We start from the raw sequence: 23,502 nt of genomic DNA, 5'->3' as shown, positions 1-23,502 counted from the left end.
TCCTGAATCCATCATGGTCTGCCTCTTTATGTTATTTGATATTTACACTTGTCTCTGAGCCATCAATGAGTTATTATATTCATTTATTTTATGCTTGCTTACTGAGTCGGAATCTACTTGACGGCACTGGGGTTTTTTTTTTTTTTTTTTTTTTTTTTGGTGTCCTGTGTCCTAGCATCTTGTTTTATTTTGATATGCCCAAATAGGCTGCTTGGGTGAGCTAGTTTGATTATTGGCACCTTTGAAGCTCTTCCATCCTGTCACCAGGTGATCAGAGCTGTTACTAGGTATGTGAGCCTAGGAGCCATTTTACTTTTCTTGTATGCATTCAGCTCAGGTGTCCAGGTAGTTGGTCACCAAGTGTGCGGTGTAGGCTCTCACCTACAGTCCTACATAGACAGGGTTGATTGGTGTAGGTACAGGTGTCTGGCTACTGTGGGGGGAATGACTGCCCTTGAGTGTCTGGGAGGAAAGCATGTCCCTGTTCCCTAGAGCACATAGGTGGGTGGGTTTTGCAGCCAGACCATGGTCACCCAATGCTGTTGGTTGTAAGGACTGGGATTCACCACTTATTCCTGGACTCCTGAATTGGGTGGCTAGGTGGCGTGGATGGAGCCACCAACCCTCAGGTCACTGATGTGGGTAGGTGAGGACCCTGCTTAATTGGCAGAACATTGTCAAATATCACAAATCTGCCACTCTACTTTAGAGCTGATAGAGTTGAAAATAGGCTTCAGGTATATACCCTGTCGTAGTGTGCTAACGAGGGCCTACGCTGTTGAAATGGGCCTACACAGGTCTATGCAAGGGTGAAAGGCATTCAGAGTCCTTGGACCCCTTATGTCTGTGCCTTCCCAGAGTTTCTGGCTTAGGGAAGCTGGCAGATTATTTTTTGTTGTTTGTTCCTGCTCCAGGGCATGTGATAGTTCCTACCTCTGGCCCAGGGGACCCAGAAATAGCTGAAGCTGGTCTAAGACTAAAAACAGAGAGGGAGGAAGCAGGTAAATGGGAGAGATGTTCTTCCCAAAGGGGATGATTTTTGATTTGTGTGGCATTTTAAATGCATGTACTTATCTTTTGCCAGCTTAGCACTGCTTTTCACTGGTTCTGGAGGCTTGTGTAGACTTTCCACCACTCGGTCTCTTCTGATGTGAAAAACATGTCCTGAGCGTCACTGCTTGCCTCACCGCACGTGCCATCCAATCCAGCCTGCAGGGTGCAGCTTTCTGCCGGGTCAGGTCTGTCAACCTCTCACTGCTTCTGAACCATGTCCCCTGCCCCCTGCCACTAAGTCCAATTCTGTAACTTCACCTTTGATGTTCAGGGCTCCTAGATTGTCATATATAATCGATTTACTTCTCTGGGTCTTTGTTATAAGAGGAGCTACACAAAGCATCTGACTACTCTGCCATCTTGGCCCCACCCCCTACAAGAGACATTTTTCATCACGTTCCTGAATCTGACACTATCAGAGAAACTTATCTCTGAGAAAATGAAATAGGGATGAGGCAGTAGGCAGAACAAACCCGTTGGGTTGGAGTCGATTCTGATGCATAATGACCCTACAGGTCAGAGTAGAACTGCCTCATAGGGTTTTCAAGGAGCGGCTGTTGCATTTGAACTACTGGGCCAGAGTATATTTGGAGCACTGGTGGTGCAGTGGTTAAGAACTCAGCTGAAATCAATTCACCAGTAGTGGGTTTGGTTTTTTGGTTTACACGCCTACATGAGTAAAATTTGTCTTGAATCTCTAAACTTAATTCTAACATTAGAATGAAATTGTAGCACTTCTCCATAAAGGTTTATCTTAAGTCATCAGGATAAAAACCAAACCCACTGCTGTCGAGTCGATTCTGACTCATCCCGCCCATATAGGACAGAGTAGAACTGCCCGATAGAGTTTCCAAGGAGCGCCTGGTGGATTTGAACTGCTGTCCTCTTGGTTAGCAGTCGTAGCACTTACCCACTGTGCCACCAGGGTTTCCTCATCAGGATAAGCCTGTGCTAATTTATTAGGTACCTTCAGGAATTCTTCATCAGTTATATTCACATTAAGAAGGAAAAAAATATCAGAAAGAACTTCATACATCATCACCCTTCATTTCATGGAAGATTCAAGTGTGTCAATGATGGTGGTTATGTGAAATTGATCTCTGGCCCTCAGTACTTCTGGAGCATTTCTGTCATTTACTTGTTTCTTTTAATGCTTCTGCAACAATAAACTGCTTGATAATCAGTATTTGGCAGTATTTGTTTTATTGTGTTTTCAAAATATTCTCTTAAGTAAATATCTTGTTAATAGCTGGTAGAGATCTATGCATGTCTATAAATTTACTTCTGAATCTTGGAGGATTGACTCGTGAGATGAAAATGATGGAATATATTATTATACATAACAAACATAAATATATGGGCTGTGTTTCCATTTTGTTGGCGATGTTTTAAGCTTCTGTTCTGGTATCTCCTTTTTGTGACTGGTCTTCAGCAATATTCTCTATGGCACCTAGAGTCTGAGTGTGTGAGTCCAGGATTGAGCACATTGCTCTAGCATGTGCTTCCCAGTGGGTATTAAAAAGACATTTTAATGCTGATCATTGCCTATGAACAGCTCATCGGTGAATAGAGATGGCAAAAAATTTGTAAAATATCTGAATAGAAGAAAAAAATCTTTTTTTTTGACAAAAATCCATTGTGATACATCCTACAAAATTAAGTGAATATGCAGCACCTTGGTATGAAAATGGCATATTCATTACATTCCAGAATTTTCTGTTGCACGCCTTTATAATGCAGTGACATTTCCCAGCATTGTCATAGGATTGGTCTCTGCACTTCAAAAAATCAATTTTGCAAACTTCACCTAATTAGTGAAACACTTGGTTTGCAATGTCTTTGAGGGCTAATGCGATGTGTTCTCCTGAGTCGCTTGGTTCATGTTATGCCTTCTTTCCCTCAAGTTTCTTCAGTTTGTAATGGAAATGTCTAGCTTGTGCCTTTTATGCCATTGTACCTTTGGAAGCAGTTAACTTGTGTCCTAGATTTCACAGATGAAGAGGGATTTTTGAATTTTGGACTTGGACTTGATTTAAGACTTTTTCTATGCTATGATGGGATGAGGAAACCCTGGTGGCATAGTGGTTAAGTGCTACGGCTGCTAACCGAAAGGTTGGCAGTTCGAATCTGCCAGGTGCTCCTTGGAAGCTCTATGGGGAAGTTCTACTCAGTCCTATAGGGTCGCTATGAGTCAGAATCGACTGCATGGCAGTGGGTTTGGTTTTGGTTTGTGATGGGATGAATATGTTTTCCATTTGCAAGAATGTGATTTTGGGGGGGCCAAAGGGTAGAATGTCATGGATTGAATTATGTCCCCCCAAAATGTGTGTATCAACTTGGATAGGCCATGTGAGGTTGTCCTCCATTTTGTGATGTTAATTTTATGTTGAGAGGATTAGGGTGGGATTTTAACACCTCCCTGATCCGAGATACAGGGAGTTTCCCTAGGGTGTGGCCTGCACCACCTTTTATCTCTCAGGAGATGAAAGGAAAGAGAGTTGGGGACCTCATACTACCAAGAGCAGAGCATGTCCTTTGGACCCGGGGTCCCTGCGCCTGAGAAGCTCCTTGACCATGGGAAGATGGAGGACAAGGACCTTCTTCCAGAATCAACAGAGAGAGAAAGCCTTCCCCTGGAGCTGACGTCCTGAATTTGGACTTGTAACCTACTAGACTGTGAGAAAATAAATTTCTCTTTTTTAAAGCCATCCACTTATGGTATCTGTTGTGGCAGCACTAGATGACTAAGGCAGCGATGATTTTAGCTTCTGTTTTGGAGTTTCCTTTTTGTATCTGGTCTTCAGCAATATTCTGTGTGGCGCCTAGAATTGTACTTGTTGCTATAGCATGTGCTTCCCAATGTGTATTAGACATTTTAATGCTCAATCATTGCTTGAATGTGTTTTAAGAACAGCTCATCAGTGAGTAGAGGTGGCAAAAAATTTGTAAAGTAACTGAATATTCGAAAAAACATCAATTGGTTTTGGACAAAAAAAATCTATTGTGATACATCCTACAAAATTAAGTGAATGTGCAGCACCTTGGTATGAAAATGGCATATTAATTTCATTCCAGAATTTTCTGTTGTATGCCTGTATAATGCAGTGACGTAATGGCAGCATTGTCATAGGATTGGTCTCTGCACTTAGAAAAATCAATTTTGCAAACTTCACATAATTAGTGAAACACTTGCTTTGCAATGTCTTTACCAGTATGATTTTTTAGATTTTTTAAGCTAGTAAATGTGATAAATCACCACACAGGTTTTCTATCTGTTGGAGATACGGATCTTTAAACAATCCTTAGCTGGCCTGTATGAGAAGGCTCAGAAGTGGAATCCACAGACAAAATGAAATATCGAGCTATACTTATTTCACTGAAAATAGTTGATAGAATTTCATCACTTATCAAAATTATAAATTTTTTACACATTATTTTAGAATTATAGGATGGATTGCCCTTTCCTGTGTTACCGTGTTTTGAGATGTGACTTGCTAAAAATAGATCAAATGAGCAACAAGTTGAAGTCAACTTTAAAATTTTCCATTTCGTGGGGACCCAAAGACTTCATTTATTTTTCACGAAGATAGTCCACATTCAGTGATTGTTATGACAACAATGACACATTACAAAATGGCCTTTCAATACTGATGTTTATTAATTTGTGATTTCGCTTCATAAATTAAGCCAGAACAGTGTGTTTGGTTTAAATATGATAACATAATCTCTGTGAATTGAACTATTTTCATGTTTACCGATCCTATTCAATTTGCACCAATTGCTAAATTCATCTGTAACAATTCAAGAATTAAATGCGGATGACGGGTTTGTTTGGTTAGTAGGTTTGCAAACAAAACAATACACAGAGCTGACTGATGGAGATTGCAGTAGCCACTCCCTCTTATAATTTTCATCATTAACTTTGCACTCTAGAAAAAATTCTGGCTACAGAACTTTGTTTACCGTCCAGGAATTTTCAACACAAATTTACAAGTGGACAACTGTGATGTTGACAATCACTTGGGCCTCTTTTGATCCAGTAAGTTACTTCGTTGGAAGAAAATTATTCCACAAGGCAGGATCTGCATTTCTGTTATTTATGGGGTCTGCAGATGTGACAATTTAATATTCTTAGTTGGCACTACTAGATCATTACTAATTTTTTTTTTTACTGCAGCAAGAAATGGATGCAGAATTTGGAACAAATTCTCTTATATTTGTATTGCCATCCTTAATTTCAGCACTAGTGGTACTAGTAGGATGATTCCCACCCATTAAGCACGTACCTTTAGTGGAAGAAGTCTCTTCTGATTTATTACATTCTAAAAAGGAATTTTGGAATTGTCTTTAGGCATTCACAAATCATTTTATCTTCTGCAGGCTTCCATTTTTGCACTCCACTTAGTTATTGCCATTTCATTTTGCCTGGATATAAAATTATGTCACTTTCTAAGTTTAATTCTACCATAACAATAAATTTGAATAATAGAAAATAAATTTATAAAACAGGTAGTTTATAAAATAAAATTTACTTTAGAATTTAGACATGAACACAAAAAATTTATATTTGAAAATTAAATAACTCATTGCTGTGGATTAAATTTTAACTAACAGTGACCCTATTGGACAGAATAGAACTGCACAGCAGGGCTTCTAAGGAGAGGCTGGTTGAAACCTTTTAGTTTCAGCCAAGCTCTTAACCACTCTTCCACCAGGGCTACATTTGAAAATTAGGAAGTAAAAACGTTAATTTGGACCATGAGATTTTGTTCTTCAGGTCTTAGATAGTCCAAAGAAATAGTACATGATATCCTTCTCCATGGACTAATTCCTCCTGAAAACAGGTCCAAAGTATGTAGGATGTAGTCTAGCCATCTTTGCTTCTAGGCTAGGGTACATTCTGGTTATACTTCTTTCAAGATAGATTTTTTTGTTCTTTTGGCAGTTCATGGTATATTCAGAATTCTTCACCAACACGACAATTAAAAGGCATCAATTCTTCTTCGGTCTTCCTTATTCATCAGCCAGCTTTCCCACACATACGAGGCCACTGAAAACACTGTGGCTTGGATCAGTTGCATCTTCGTTTTCAAGGTGATGTCTTTGCTTTTCAACACCTTAGAGGTCTTTTGCCGCCGATTTGCCTAATGCAGTGCATCTTTTGATTTCTTAACTGCTGTTTCCATGGCTGTTGATTGTGGATCCAAATAAAATGAAATCCTTGACAACTTCAATCTTTTCTTCGTTGATCATGATGTTGCTCATTGGCCCAGTTGTGAGGATTTTTGTTTTCTTCATGTTGAGGTACAATCTATACTGAAGGCCGCGGTCTTTGATCTTCATCAGAAAGTGCTTCAAGCCCTCTTATCTTTTAGCAAGCAGGGTTGTGTCATCTGCAAAATGCGGGTTGTTAATGAGTCTTCCTCCAATCCTGATGTCGTGTTCTTCGTATAGTCTAGCTTCTCAGATTATTTGCAGATTAAATAAGTATCGTGAAAGGATACAACCCTGACACACACCTTTCCTGACTTTAAACCACGCAGTATCACTTTTTTCTGTTTGAACGTCTACCTCTTGATCAGGTTCCTCATCAGCACAATTAAGTGTTCTGGAATTCCCACTCTTCGCAATGTTATCCATAATTTGTTATGATCCAAGCAGTCAAATGCCTTTGCATAGTCAATAAAACAGGTAAACATCTTTCTGGTATTCTCTGCTTTCAGCCAGAATCGATATGACATCAGCTGTGATATCCCTCCTTCATGTCCTCTTCTGAATCCTGCTTAAATTTCTGGCAGTTCCCTGTCAATGTACTGCTACAGCTGCTTTTGAATGATTTTTAGCAGAATATTACTTGCATGTGATATTAATGAAATTGTTTGATAATTTCCACATTTGGTTGGATCACCTTTCATAGGAATAGGCGTAAATATGGATCCTTGCCAGTTCATAGGCCAGGTAGCTGTATTCCAGATTTGGGATTAGACAAGTGTGCGATTCCAGTGCTGCATCCATTTGGTGAAACATCTCAGTTGGTATTCCATCAATTCTTGGAGGCTTTTTTTTCTCACCAATTCCTTCAGTGCAGCATGGACTTCTTCCTTCAGTACCATCGGTTTCTGATCATACGGTACTTCCTGAAATGGTTGAAGGTCGACCAATTCTTTTTGGTATCGTGACTGTGGGTATTACTTTCATCTTCTTTTGATGCTTCCTCCGTCATTTAATATTATACCCGTAGAATCCTTCATTATTGCAACTCAAGGGTTGAATTTTTTCTTCAGTTCTTTCAGCTTGAGAAATGCTGAGTGTGTTCTTCCGTTTTGGTTATCCATCTCCAGATCTTTACACATGTCATTATAATACTTTTTCTTCTCAAGCCACCCTTTGAAATCTTCTGTTCAGCTCTATTACTTCATCATTTCTTCCTTTCACTTTAGCTACCGGACATTCAAGAGCAAGGTTCAGAGTCTCTTCTGACATCCGTTTTGGTCTTTTCTTTCTTTCCTGTCTTTTAAAGGACCTCTTGCTTTCTTCATGTGTGATGTCCTTGATGTCATTCCACAACTCACCTGGTCTTCAGTCGTTAGTGTTTAACATGTAAAATGTATTCTCGAGGTGGTCTCTAAATACAGGTGAGATGTACTCAAGGTCGTACTTTGGCCCTTTTTGACTTATTCTAATCTTCTCCAGTTTCAACTTGAACTCCCATATGAGCAATTGACAGTCTGTTTCACAATCGATCCCTGGCCTTGTTCTGACTGATGATATGAGTTTTCCCATCTTCTCTTTCCACAGGTGTAGTCAGTTTGATTCCTGTGTGTTCCATCATGTGTATAGCTGCCGTTTATGTTGGTGAAAAAAAATGTTTGCAGTGGATGAGTTACTGGTCTTGCAAACTTCTTTCATGAGATTTCTGGCATCATTTCTATCAGCAATGCTGTGTTTTCCAACTACTTTTCCTCGTTTCCAACTTTAACATTCTAATGACCAGTAATTATCAATGCATCTTGATTGCATGTTTGATCAATTTCAGGCTGCAGAAGTTGTTTAAAATCTTCAATTTCTTTGTCTTTGGCATTAGTGGTTGGTGCATAAATTTGAATAGTCATGTAAACTGGTCTTCCTTGTAAGTGTATGGGTAATAGCCTATCAGTGACAACATTGTATTTCAGGCGAGATCTTGAAGTGTTCTCTTTGATGATTAATGTAACGTCATTCTTTTGACTCTGGTGGAATATCCACGTTTGTAAGACTGCTCACAGACTGTTTCACCAGAGAGTTTTCTGGTACTGCAATATCTACCACTAATGTCTGTGATCCCTGTGAATTGGCAAAATAAGAATAGTGCTATAGATTTCTTCCAAATACAGAAAACATAATTATGAAAATGTTCTTAGTGTTGATTATGTTCTTTACCAATCTGTTCGTATGGGATTTTTGATACTTCACTTGAAAAATGAGTCCAAGGTACTGTGATGTGATTGTTTACTTTGTGTGGCCTTTCTAGCCATGGTCTTATAACATTCACCCTGGTGCTTGGGCAGGACTGTGTGATAGGGTAATTGTGGCTCACCAAGGGGATTGTTTAGTTTTCCCTTCAAAGAGATCCAGTTCCAGAGCAAAGAGGAGGATTCAACTCCCATCAAGGAAGAACAGCCAGGAGCTGAGCATATATTATGGACCTGAGATCCCTACACTGAGAAGCTCCTAGAAGCAGGAGAGTGAGATAGAGAGAGGAAGCTGTAACCCTGAAGACGGTAAGATGCCATGGCAGGAGAGACCAAGCAACAGGGACCCGGCTATAGGAGATGATGGCCCAGGGAGAAGGAAAGCTGAGTGCCTTTGGAGAGAGGCCCAAGGCCAGGCAGAGGCACGCCTATGAGCACAGGAGGGAAGAGGCTGTCCTGATAGAATAACTGTATTCTGAGTGTCTTTGAGCCTAAGTTATACTTGTTACTTCCCTAATAAACCCCATAATCATGAATATGGACTATGAGCTCTGTGTGGCCATTGCAATGAATTACTGAGCCCAGCAGAGAAGTAGGGAGTGCTGTGTGAGGGACAGTTGGTGTCAGAGTTAGTGAAGATGGTGGAGAGAGGGTAGTTTTTTCACCAATGCCTTCAATGCAGCTTCGATTTCTTCCTTTTATACCATCAGTTCTTGATCTTATGCTACCTCTTGAAATGGTTGAAAAATATCCAGTTCTACTGCAGTAGCTATATTAATATCAGAAAAATTATACTTCAGGAAAAGGAGTATAAATTAGGAATAAGTAGGGACATAACATAATAAAGGTTCAATTCTCCAAAAAGATACAACAATCGTAAATGTGTATGTATTTAACAACAGGGCTCCAAAATACAGAAATTAATAAATCTGAAAGGGGAAATGGACAAATAAGCATTTGCAATTGATATCAGTACTTTTCAATCAATAATTACTAGAGCCCTGCTAGTTGAAGTCCAAAGCATCTGTATGAACCACTCATGGATGTCTGTGTGTGTGTGTATGTGTGTATGTATGTATATAGTATAAAGACAAGTAATACAGAAATAAACATAGATATATGTTGTAGTCCTTGGGAGGTGCAAACGGTTAATGCATTCAGCTGCTAACCAAAATGCTGGAGGTTTGAGTCCACCCAGAGTCACTTCGGAAGAAAGGCTTGGCGGTCTACTTTTGAAAAATTAGCCATTGAACTGACACACTTGTGTGTCACTACTACTCTGACACATATGGGGGGAGGGGTCACCATGAGTCAGATCAGCTTGATAGCAATTGAATGATTTTTTTATTCATTCTGCCAATGTTTGTCTTTTAATTGGTATCTTAGGCTGGGTTCTCTAGAGAAGCAAAACCAGTGAGGTGTATAGATAGATAGATAGATAGATGGATAGATGGATGGATAGATGGATGGATGGATGGATGGATGGATGGATGGATGGATGGATGGATGGATGGATAGATAGGGAGAGGGAGAGAGAGATAGATTTATATCAAGGAAATGGCTCATGAGGCTGTAGAGGCTGGTAAGTCTCAAGTCCATGGGTCAGGCTTGTGGCTTCTCCTGACTCACATAGATGCAGGGACTGCAGAACTCAAGATCTGCAGGTCATACAACAGGTCTGTGCCTCACAGGCTGCAAAGAGTGACAAATCTCAACATCGGCAGGTAAGCTGGCAGGCCGTGGCTCACCGACTGCAGAGGCTGGTGAATCCCAAAGTTGGAAGGTAAGCTGAAGGTTCAAGTCCCAAAAACTTGAGATCAGATGAAGAGGAGCCAGCTGCAGGATTCAGAGTGAACAAAAGCTCAAGAGCCTTGCCAGAAAGGCCACTTATATTGGATGCAGTCCACACCCCCGAGGAAACTCCCTTACATCTGATTGGCTACTCACAGCAGATCCCATCATGGAGGTACGGAAATGATTGCATCATTATACGACTGCTAAACTGCATCATAACTGCCAAAGCACTGAGAATCATGGTCCAACAAAGTTGACACACAACTTTAATGATCCCAATTGTGAATTTAATCTATTTATATTTAAAGCGATTAATGATAAGGAAGGACTCATATCTTCTACTTTGTAGTAGGTCATATATGTATTTTGTTGCTCATTTTCTTCACTACTGTCCACTTTTGTGTTTGACTGATTTTTTTCACGTGTACAATTTTGATCCTCTCCTTATTTCCTTTCCTTATATTTTTTAACGTCTTAGTGGTGACCATGAGGATTACAATTAATATCTTATATTTATGACAATCTTCTTTTAATTAATACAAATTTAGCTTCAACAGTATACAACATTCTGCTTTTATTCAGCTCAGTTACCTCCCCTACTTACGTTGCTGTTACAAAAATTGCATCTTTATACATTGTGTGTCCATTAAGAGAGATGTGTAAGTATTTTTATGCATTTGTGCTTTAAATCATATATGAAAAAAAGAGGCATGATATAAAAATATTACTGACTTTGTTTTATCTAAGTAGTTACCTTTACGGAGTCTTTGTTTCTTTTTATGGCTTCAAGTTACTGTCTAGTGTCCTTCTGTGCCAGCCAGGATGATTCCCTGTAGCATTTCTCATAAGGCAGTTCTGCTGCTAACACCCTTCCTCAGGTTTTGTGTATCTGGGCATGTCTTAATTTCACCTTCATTTTTGAAAGATAGTTTTGCTAGATATTGACATCTTGGTTCATACTTTTGTTTCTGTATTTTTTTTCCAGTATCTTAAATACATCATCCCACTATTTTCTCATCTCAATGGTTTCTGATGAAAAATCACCAGTTAAACTTGTTGAGACTCTCTTCTTGTACATAGGGGTCACTTATCTGTTGCCGCTTTCAAGTTTCTGTCTTCGTCTTTTGACATTTTGATTATATCTCTCTGTGGATATCTATGTATTTATTGTCCTTTGAGTTTATTGAGCTTCTTGGATATCTAGACGACATTTGGGAAACTTCCAGTCATTAGGTTTTCAAATATTCTTCCTGTCCTTTCATCTTTCTTTCCTTTCTGGGACTCCTTAATGAGTATATTGGTATGCTTGATGTTGTCCCGCAGGTCCCTTAGGCTCTGTTCATTTTCTTCATTCTTTTTCCTTTATGCTCCTGAGTTAGAACAATTTCAGTTGTGCTTTTTCAAGTTTACATTTTCCTGCTTTCTTGCTCAAATCTGCTGTTGAGCTCCTCTAATGAAATTTTTATTTCAGCTATTCTACTTTTCAGCTCTATAATTTCTATTTGGTTCTTTTGATAATATTTCTTTATTAATATTTTCTACTAGTTCATACATTCTTCTCTTGGTTTCCTTTTTTTTTTTTGTCTGTGGTTTCTTTAGCTCTTTCAGGAAACTTAAGACAATTGTTTTAAAATCTTTGTCTAGTAATCCCAATATCTGTGTTTCCTTAGGGATGCTTTCTGTTCATTTCTCTTCTTTCTTTCTTCTTAACAAATGAACCATCCTTTTCTTTTTCTTTTTATGACTTAAAATAGTGTGTTGCAAACTGCATATCTTAAATATTATAATGTAACTCTGGAAATCAGATTCCCTCCAGGCATTAGGGTTTGCTTTTTTTTTTTTTAATTGTTGAGGGCCAGTTATCCATTTGCTTAGTGATGTTTCCAAACTATTTCTGCAAAGATTGTATGTCTTCTCATGTGTGGACACTGAAGTTCTGTTCTGTTATCTCAGCAGTCAGTTCTTGACCTGACAGTGCTTTCTTTAAATGCTTGTAGCCAAAAGGGAAAACTAACATTATCCCAGTCTTTGCAGATTGGCTCTGAACTGGGGCGTTCTTTCAATGCTAAGCAAGAGCGCCTAAAACTCTGCCTTAGCCTTCACTTCCTGCCCCCATGGAGCCCAAAGATCAGCCAGAGGTGCAAGCCTAAAGCTTTGTCAGGATTTTTATGAGCATGTCTTCATCCTTAGGCAAGAACATTGCACTCCAGATTCCTCAGTATATGTGGTAGCCCTTCAAAGCCCTTAAACCACCAACCATTGTCCTCTCAGCCTCCTTTTTTCCAAGCTTTTGGATGTCTCTGCTGTTTTCTCTGTCCTTCATCCTTTGACCCTGGAGTTAGGACCAATTCTTTGAGCTTCGTACTCCTCAGTTTCCATCACATCATACATTTTTTCTTGTGTGCTGTTGAGTCAATTCTGACTCATAGTGACTATAGGATGGAGTAGAACTTCTCCAAAGGGTTTCTAAGGCTGTAATCTTTATGGAAGGAAACGGTCATATCTTTCTCCTGTGGAGTAGTTGGTGGATCAAATCAAAAGGTTTAACAGCTGAGTGCTTAACCACTGCACTACTGGGGCTCCTTTTGACATCATGCTTCGTAATAGATTTTTAACACACCCCTCAGAAACATAGAAGTCCATAAATTATCAAGGATACAGAAGATTTAACATGTATAAAAATACCAAATTGATATATGTGTATGTGTGTGTATTATCTAACCACTAAAGAATATACATTCATCTCATGCACAAAATACACAGTGTTTATAAAAATTGACTATATACTGTGTTGTAAAGCAAGTCTCAACAAATTTCAAGAGTCTGCAATAATATAGAGGATACTATATAAGTACACCAAAATTAAAATAAAAACCATCTTAGAAAAAGAAAATACAAAATCTCCATGTCCTTGGATATATTAAAATAGTATGAATCAAGAAGACATCATGATGAAAATTAGAATACATTTTGAAGTGAACAATTATGAACATAGTGCACGTAAAAATTTGTGCAGTACAGACAATATAATACAGGAAACTTATAGCCTTAAAAATATAATTGGAAAGAACAAATCTTGAAAAATAAGTGAATTAAACATCCATTGAAAATGTTGGGTAAAAACCAGAAACAAACATAGGAATTTTTGTTTCTATTAATGATTGAATACATGCAACGGACGATCAACAAAGACTAAAGTTGATTCTTAGAAAATGCTAGTAAAATTGACAAACTTTAGGCAAGACTGATCAAGTGAAAAAGAATGAAGGTATAAATAACGAATATCAGGAATTAGAAAGAAAATGACTACAGATCTTGCAGAACATAAAGATAATGTGAGAATGTTATGAACCATATTAGCCAATAAATTTGCAAATTAAGGTAAAGTAGGCAAACGTATCCTACCATGTAAGTTAATAACAATGATTCAGGAAGAAACAGGAAGCAAAAGTAATTCCACAACTGTTAATAGAATTGAATTAGAGCTCAAACTATTCTCAAAAAGGAAACTTCATGTCAGATGGCTTTTCCTGCAAATTCTGCCAAATATTCAAGAAATACTTCACAAATTCTTCAATATAAAAGGAAATATATACCGAAACTCATTTTATAAAGCTTGTAGAATGAATATTGATACCAAAAACTGACAAGAGCAGCACAAGATGGGAAAATTACAGGCCAATGTCACTGATGAACATAGATGCAAAATATGAAAATAAATAGGCAAAACAAATCCAGCAATACTGTAAAGAAGATTATATTATGACCAAGTTGGGTCTATCCCAAGAATTCAAGGTTAGTTTAACATTCAAAAATGAATCAGTACAATTTGCCATATGTACAGGAAAAATAAATGTGATTATATTAATAGGTGTAATAAAATAAATATTTGATAACCTTCAGCATCCACTCATGTTTTTTAAAAGAACATCTAGCATGCCACGAGACCAGAAGAACCAGAAGGTTCCCGGCTCCTGTCGCTGAACATTTTGATCAAAGAGTCCATAGAAAAGCCCTGATCAAAAGGGGGAAAATGCAGAACAGAATTTCAAATTCTCATGAACCCTAGACTTTTTGGAGCCACTGAGGGTGAATGAACTTCTGAAACTATTGCCGTGAGATAATCTTTAAACATTACACCAAAAGCATTCCCTTGAATTATCTTAAAACTGAAGTATAAAAAAGAAAAAACCAAACTGTTGCTATTGAGTTGATTCTGACTCAGAGACCCTGTAGGACAGAATAGCACTGCCGCATAGGGTTTCCAAGGTGCAGGTGGTGGATTCAAACTGCTCTTCTTTTGCTTGGCTACCGTATCACTTAACTGCTGTGCCACGAGGGCTCCAGAACATTAGCTTACTTAACTAATACAAATGGTCTACCTTGAGCATATGCTCTTTTAAGAACTGTCTACATGGCATCAGATTGACAACAGCTACTGAAAAGATTAGATAGGAACCTTAAGGAGCAGCGGGTTTATGTTAATGATGGAGGAACAACTGAGAAAAGGAGGACAAGAATGGTTGCACAACTTGAATGTAACCGATGTCATTAAATTGTACAGGTAGAAACTGTTGAGTTGGTGTATGTTTTGCTGCATACATTCTCCACCACAAAAAGTAAATTTACAGGTAATAATTAACAAAAAATGTCAAGGAGAGCTAAATATTTTGAAAATAAGACAGAGTTGCATGTGAGGGAATGAGTAGGGTGTGCTGTTTTAGATTAATAGTCAGTAAAGGCTTATGGGAGCAGGATATTTGAGAAGATAACTGACCTATATCCAAAAAGAGAATAGCTGTATGAAGTTCTGGAGGGAGGGATATTGCCAATAAAGGAAAGAGTTGTTTCTGAGGCCCTTAAATAACCAAGTGTTTTGGCATGTTTGAGGAAGCTCAGGAAATAAGTCATGGCGAGTGTGGAGTGAACCGAGGGAAGACTGTTAGTATGGTGGGCAAGCCCCGCATCATGAAAGACCATGGGAAGCATTTGGGAATTTTTCCTAATCGCCATGAGAAGCCACTGAAATGATGCTGTTATGTAGACTGTAAGAGGGAAGATCAGTGGCATGGAGTCCAGTTTTAACCAAGAGATGATGGTGGCTGTAAGGTGGAGGTAGTGAGAAGTGGATAGAGTCAGGATTTATTTTAAGGTAGAGCCAAGAGTCCAGAATATGTGTCAATGGATTGGATGCAAGATTTGAATAAAGGAGAGAAATCAAGGATGATTCCTAGGTTTTTGTCCTGAACAACCCAGAGGATAGTGAGAACATTTGCTGAGATAAGGAAGACTGGGAGGTAAATAAGACACTTGGAGCAAGAATTTTATTTGAACCACATTAAGTCTGAGATGCCTAGTAGACATTCAAGGGGAGATGTGAGGTCAGCCATTGGTGAAGGAACAACAGGGCAGAGTATGTAAATGAGGGTATCCTAGGGCTCAGGTGGAATTGACTGCTCTGAATTAGGTCAAATAACCTAGACAGTGAGAAGTGATGAGTGATGTTACTTAAACAGGGCATGGAAATCAATGAAAAAGGTGTGGGAGTGGCAGGGAGGCTAAGGTAGAGAAGTTTCTCTCTTCCTAAACCTGATTGGCTGGATTTGAAGACATCATAAGTTCCTGTATGAGAAATATCCAGCAAATTCCCCGTTGATTTAATAAATTGATAACAAAGTTCACCTTTCAGCCAAAGGTTGAAAAACAAACAAACCAATTGCCATCCAGTGGATTCTGACTCTTAGCAACCCTATAGGATGGAGTAGAACTACCCCACAGGGTTTCTAAGGAGCGGCTGGTGGATTCAAACAGCAGACCTTTTGGTTAGTAGCTGAGCTCTTAACCACTGCACCACCAGGGCTCAGACCAAGAATAACACACGTGAGGAACTTACTCCTTAGTTCAATCAAGTATGTAGAAATTCAAATTTGTAATTTTGGAGATTTCTCCTCTTTTTTTTCAAAATGGGGGGCATTGAGATGGAGGATTTTCCTATGCCCACCATCCTAAGGGATTTAATTAACCCATAGTTGAGACATTGTAAACATCTCAAGAAATTATTACCTTTGAGAAACTTGAGGGTGAGTAGGCATATCACCTGATTCCTCTTCAATTCCTTTTAAAAACCTGACTTGAAGACTCACCTGCCTTTTTGAATAAGTGCCAGCTTGAATAGGCAGGGTTCAGGGAATTGCCAACCAAAGGTATGGTTTCTCCAGAGGCCTCCAAGGGGTGTAAAAGAAGAGCGGAGCCAGACCCCGTGCTTGGGACATACCCTTGGTATGAAATATTTGAGTGTGTGTGTGGTGGGGGAGCACTGGGTGTGGGAGAGTGGGGTGGGTGGGTAATAGGGAAATGCCTGTTTTGTTTTCTTTGAAGAAACAGGTTTTTACAATTTTTTTTTTTTTTATTATTATTACGATGAACAGTTAAGTGGAGACATGTTCCTTATCTGCAGGGGCTAGTGGAAGTGCTGATAGCTGAGAATGTAGCCTGCTCCCCAAGTGCGAGTTGGCATTTTGGAGAGAAAACTTGATGTTTGGAGCACTGACTGGCCCTGCCTTTTCTAAATAATTAAGGGTGGTGGGGTGGTGGTAAGAGAAAGAGGATGGTCTATGAATGCTGACCCTGGAAAATTAACTCCCGAGTGTGTGGGTTGTGGATAGCAGGAAAAGAACATCACCTGCAAATGACAGCAGTGCCTTTATTTATTTATTTATGCTTCTTTTTAGTTCTGAGTTGTTTTTAAGCCACAAATTAATGGGGCCACCATGAGTTTTCAGAGAATGAGTTTTACAAAAATCTAAGTGTTTTAAATATTGCAAGGATTTACTTATATATGCTGTATATGAGAAAAGTCCTTACAGTTAAAGGGAGGAGAAAGAAAGTATATTCAGGAATTAAATTTTCACAGTTCTCTGAATTCTTATATTTCTCCTGTTGTGCATTTTTCTTTTTTTGTCCTTCATCCACCCCTTCCACCTTGACCCACTGTCTTCATCATCTAGTGCTGCCATAACAGAAATACCATGAGTGGATGGCTTTAACCGAGAGAAATTTAATACCTCACATTGAAGTAGGCTAATAGTCCACATTCAAGGCATCAGCTCTAAGGGAAAGCTTTCTCTCTCTTTCGGCTCTGGAAGAAGGTCCTTGTCCTTAGCCTTCCCATGGTCAAGGAGCTTCTCAGGTGCAGGGACCCTGGGTCCAGAGGGCATGCTCTGCTCCTGGTGCTGCCTTCTTGATAGTATGAGGCCCCCAACTCTCCGCTTGCTTCCCTTTCCTTTTATGTCTGGAGAGATAAAAGGTGGTGCAGGTCACACCACAGGGAAACGTGCCTGAGTGAGGGTGGTGTTACAATCCCACCCTGATCCTCTTAAAGTAAAATTACAATCACAAAATGGAGGACAACTACACAATAGTGGGAATCATGGCCTAACCAAGTTGAGACACACGTTTTTTAGGGTCATAATTCAATCCATGACACCCACCAAACCAGACTTGTCACCATCAAGTTGATTCCAACTCGTAGGGACCCTAGTTGATTTGAACTCATAGAGACCCTATAGCATAGAGTAGAACTACCCCATAGAGTTTCCAAGGACTAGTTGGTGTATTCGAACTGCTGACCTTTTGATTAGCAGCTGAGCTCTTAACCACTATGCCACCAGGGCTCCTCTTGATCCACAGTCCACCCTAATTCACCACTGTGTTAGAAAAAGGTTTTGCTATTCTAAAATAAGAACTTTTACTATACTTTTGTGTTAGTGGTTGCTTTTGGTATATCTTTAAGCGCTGAACAGTTAACTCATACCCATTAAAAACCCATTGCCACTGAGTCTATTCCAACTCGTAGCGGCCCAATAGGGCAGAGCAGAACTGTGCCATAGACTTTCCAAGGAGCGCCTGGTGGATTTGAACTGATAACCTTTTGGTTAGCAGCCATAGCTCTTAAACAGTACACCACCAGTGTGGGAGGGGTTTAATTGATAACATGATGTCTGGGCTCCAAGGGAGATGGAATGGATGTGCAGGAGAAGGGCATGCAGAGTCAGCCTGTATAGTCCCCTGAACTCTGTTCAAGATCATAACATACCTCAGTAATCACTTGAATCTAAACATACAACTTTAACAGTTGATGTAAATGACTTTACACATGAATTTTGGAACTCAACTCTTTCTCAATGGAAGTTCCTTCAACCTAGCCGTTTGTTTGTATTCCCTTAATAATTATGAAAACTAACATTTATTGTGTTCATTCTGTGTGTAAGGCCTTTTTCTAAGTGCCTTGTGTGTTTTATTTAACCTGCATAACAACCTTTTGCATAAGATCCATTTTAGAAATGGGAAACTGAGGCAGTGAGAGGTAAAGTAACGTGCCCAGATCACCCAGCTGATAAACTGAGTTAGGATTTAAACCCAGGGAGTTTGTTTCAGAATTTGCTTATGTAATCACTGTACATGACAGCAGTGAGCCCTAGTGGCTCTGTGGTTAAAGAACTTGGCTGTTAACTGAAAGGTCAGTGGTTCAAACCCACCAGCCTCTCTGTAGGAGACAGATGTGGCAGTCTGCTTCAGTGAAGACTTACAGCCTTGGAAACCCTATGGGGCAGTTTTACTCTGTCCTTTGGGGTCAGTATGAGTTAGAATCGACTTGATGACAGTGGGTTTTGGCACATGATACTAAATGTACAGTGTATTCTATATGCCGTGTATATGTTCAGAAACTAATTTTCCGAACATTTATGCCATATATAGATTACCAATCCAGTTGCCATTGTGTAGATTTTCACTCATGACGACCCCATGAGTTTTCAGAGTAGGACTGCCCTCCATACGGTTTTCAATAGCTGTGACCATTTGGAGCTGGATTGCCAGGCCTTTCTTCCAAGGCAACTCTGAGTGGATTTAAACTGCCAACCTTTCAGTTAGTAGCTGAGCACTTAACTCTTTGTGCCACCTAATACATATATATACTAGGAGGTTTTCCTCCTTATTTGTACTTTAATGTTTTGTAGACTCTTATGAATACTTGTTCCTGGCAGTGAACTAGATGCTAAAGAACAGAATAGGCACATGTAACCCTCTCTCACCTTCTCCCTCCCCTCTTTCACAGAGATGAAATGAAAAGGAATTAATGAGGACAGATTATTGGATTAGGGCCCATACTCAGGGCTATAACACCATGAGGAGTTTCTCCTGTCACTTCAGTTCTTGTTCAGGAATTGGTACCTGCTTTTTGTGAATCACAAAGACCAGTGCTTTATATCAAGCCATTTAGATTTGGGGTATGGAGCAGTGACTTAAAAAAATTAAATTTTATGTTCAGAGATTTTTTCTAATAATTATTTACATTTATTTTAATTGTATATTCTAAAACCGCTACAAAAAGGCATGAAATAATTGTTTAAATTTTAATTCATATGGGTCAAATTGTATGTTAAACTACCTATTGTCACCTTCACAGTCGTTGTTATGTTTGAGCCAATTGTTGTGGCCACTTGTTACCAAGTATGACCTGCTTCTCCAGGGACCGATCTCTCCTGACAACATGTCCAAAATATGTGAGATGAAGCCTCGCCATTCTTGCTTCTCAGGAATATTCTGGCTGTACTTCTTTCATGACAGATTTGTTCATTCTTTTGGCAGTCCGTGGTATATTCAATATTCTTTGCCAACCCCTTAATTCAATGCCTTCAGTTTTTCTTTAGTCTTCCTTATTCATTGCCCACCTTTCATGTGCGTATGAGGCGACTGAAAACACCATGGCTTGAGTCAGGCGCACATTACTTTTCAAGGTGACATCTGTGCTTTTGAACACTTTAAAGAGGTCTCTTGCAGCAGATTTGTCCAATGCAGTGTGTCGTTTGATTTCTTGACTGCTGCTTCCGTGGGTGTTTATTGCGGATCAAAGTAAAATGAGGCCCTTAATGACGTCGACATTTTCTCTGTTTATCATGATGTTGCTTATTGGTCCAGTTGTTAGGCTGTTATTCTGTAGTCTTTGATCTTCAGCAGTAAATGCTTTAAGGCCTCTTCACTTTCAGCAAGGGAGATTGTATCATCTGCATATCTGAGGTTATTAATGAGTCTTCCTCCAATCCTGATGCCTTATTCTTCTCATACAGTCCAGCTTCTCGGATTATTTGCTCAGCATACAGATTGAATACATATGGTGAAAGGATACAACGCTGATGTACACCTTTCTTGACTTTAAACCATGCTATATTCCTTGCTCCGTTTAGATGACTGCCTCTTGTTCTATGTATAGGTTTCTCATGAGAACAGTTAAGTGTCCTGGAGTTCTCATTCTTCCCCATGTTATGCATAATTTGTTATGAGCTAGAGTAGGTCTCAGAAATAATGTGCCATTTCTTCCAGTTGGTCGTGCACAGCTGGTCGTGCACCCTAGGTGGTAGCAGCTAAGGCCTGTCTCAGAAACACTCCCCTCCTCACTTAGCATGAGTCTTCACACTGCTCCATCTTCTTTCCCATGTGTGTCTCCTGCCCTCCTCAGTAAAAAAAATCAGTGGCCGGGGAAAATGATAGTAGACCACTGATGAGATTTATTCTTTTATTATACTTTATTTTATCATTTGTTTTTATAACATAGTTCCGTTAAAATCAAGGGTAATAAAAATGTTTGTATGATGGAAGTGGATAATCCCACCCATTGTGCCCATCTAAAGTTTCATGAGAAAACTGTGCCCACAACAGAGGGCTCCCACTCCTCTGGCTCACTGTATTTTCTCCTTGTTTATTTGCTCTTCCCTCTTTCCTGATGCATGCATGGGACCACTGAGCTTCAGGACTCCACAATTCTCCTTTTCATACCAGTGTTACTGTAATCTTGGGTTCATGGGCTGCCTTGCCACAGATTTACTCATTCTGTTTCTGTTAATTATTTCATTACTTAAAAATTTCTCATGAATTTTTCCAGAAGTGCATTCTATTCCTCAAAAACTTGGAAGCAATGGGAAAGTATGCAAAAAAAAAAAAAAAAGAAAGAAAACGTACGTAATGCAATAGAATAAATTATTAACGTTCCGATATGTCTATTATCTTACTTACCTTGGCATGTACGTGTATTAGAGTCTCTGGTTGATGCAAATGGTTAATATCTTGAGCTGCTGACAGAAAGTTGGAGTTCAGGTCCACCCAGAATTGCTATGAAAGAGAGGTCTGGCAGCCTACTTCCGAAAACCCAGCCACTGAAACCCCTATGGAGTACAGTTCTCCTCTGGCACACTGGTGTCATCATGAATCAGAACTGACTCAGTGGCAACTGATTTTATGTGTGTATTAGCACACACATTTATGTATATTAACACAGATATTATATCCTGATATTTTCATTCAACATTAGTCTTTGCTCATAAAATTTTTTTTTAATGAGGGCATTAAATTCGTAATATTCTGTGTGCATGTAGTATATGTTTTTTTAACGATTTGACTATAGTTGCAATAATAAATGTGCATGTTTCTAGTAACTTCAACCTATACTTAAACATCTTTTTAACATACATCTCTGCCATTAAATTTCTTTGTTTAATTATTGTTTAACACTCTTTACGCCTAAGAGATGGTCTCAGAAGCAGCCCTGATCAATTTTTCTCCCTCTTACTCATGAAGCCCCTTAATGTATTCCAAGGTATCAACTACGAAGGATTTTACGTACTTATCGTTTGTTTATTTTTTATTCAGTCAGTGTATTCCATGGGCCAGAAATAGTCTATGTTATGCGGATACAGTGGTGAAAGGTACATACTGTCCCTGTCCTCATGAAGGGGACAACCCAGTGCAGGTGGGAGGAGCACTGGGGAAATGCAGCTGAGAGGAAGGACAGACAACCCTCCAGGAACCACACTGGACTTCAGAGAGGCTTGTTGGCTGCTGTTCACCTGGCAGGCTTCTAGATACCCGAGTACCCTTGGGCTTGGTGCCTACTCCTCTCTCTATTGACACCCTCCCTCTAGGATGCCTCAGTGAGTTTACTGCTGTCTATTTGTAGCTAAGGACGTGAGGTTTATACCTCCATCCATTCAAACTCCTCCTGGGTCCAGACTCATATGTTCAAATGTGAGCATAACTCTCTGTATTGACCTCTTTATGCATTATAATGATACATTCCTCATATGGCCATCATGAAAGCAAACATGAAAGAAAAAGCGCGGGACTGCCTGGCACCAGTGTAGGCACTCAATGAACATTAGTCGTTGGTATTATTCTTGACATCCCCATGTGGGGTGAAGTTTTATTACCTGACATTTCCATGTGGATATCTACCAGCTACACCATGTTATCTAGGCTATGAAACAATTCTTGGTTCCAACCACCATTCTGTTCTTATCGATGAATTCCTTAAGGCTTCAGTGATGGGAGTGTGTGTTTTTCCACACAATGAACGTGATTAGGAATGGTTGTCTAGGTCCTACACAATAAATTGCTCCAGCATTCCTATGGGTGACCATTGAGACAAGTTTCAGCCAACGAATGTAGCAAAGAATTAGAACCACTCTCAGCTGTTCATGCGAGTACTCTCAATCCAGAATATCTGGTAAGTCAACTGTTAGGGATTGAATTGTGTCCCTCCAAAATGTATGTGGAAATCCTAACCCGTGTAGCTGTAAATCTGACCTTGTTTGGAAATAGGGGGCCTGCTTTTATTATGTGAATGAGGTCATACCAATGTAGGGTGGGTCCTAAGCCTAACTCTTCTTAGTTATAAAAGGAGCAGAATACACACAGGCACAAACAGGGGAAGAGGAAGACAGACAAAGAAGACAGATGCATCCAGAAGGCCAGGAACATAAATGATTGCTGGCGTCTACTAGAAGCTGAGGTAGACAAGGAAGGACCTCCCACTACAGACATGCCCTGAATTCGAACTACTGCCTGCTAAACTGTGAGAAAATAAATTTCTGTTCTTTAAAGCCATCCAGTTGTGTTATTTTTTGTTATGGAGGGACTAGGTAACTAACACATACCTGCGCTTATAAGTTCAGCCCAGTGCAGAATAATTTTCTTCCCTCCTTGGTCTAGCCGACCCGAACCTGCTCTTTCCCTATCAGTGTCCTTTGCTTTCACCTAAGAGTTATGACAGAGTCCGCTTGATGCTGATGCATTGAAATTTCAATTTATTTTTTATTTATGATTACTATTAATTCCAGTATTTTCTACAGTTTTCAATGGAGACAGTCCTGTA

This window comes from Loxodonta africana, unplaced genomic scaffold (assembly GCF_030014295.1).
Source record: "Loxodonta africana isolate mLoxAfr1 unplaced genomic scaffold, mLoxAfr1.hap2 scaffold_48, whole genome shotgun sequence".
Taxonomy (NCBI): Eukaryota; Metazoa; Chordata; class Mammalia; order Proboscidea; family Elephantidae; genus Loxodonta; species Loxodonta africana.
The sequence above is the reverse complement of the archived record's forward strand: the minus strand, read 5'-3'. Positions refer to the sequence as shown.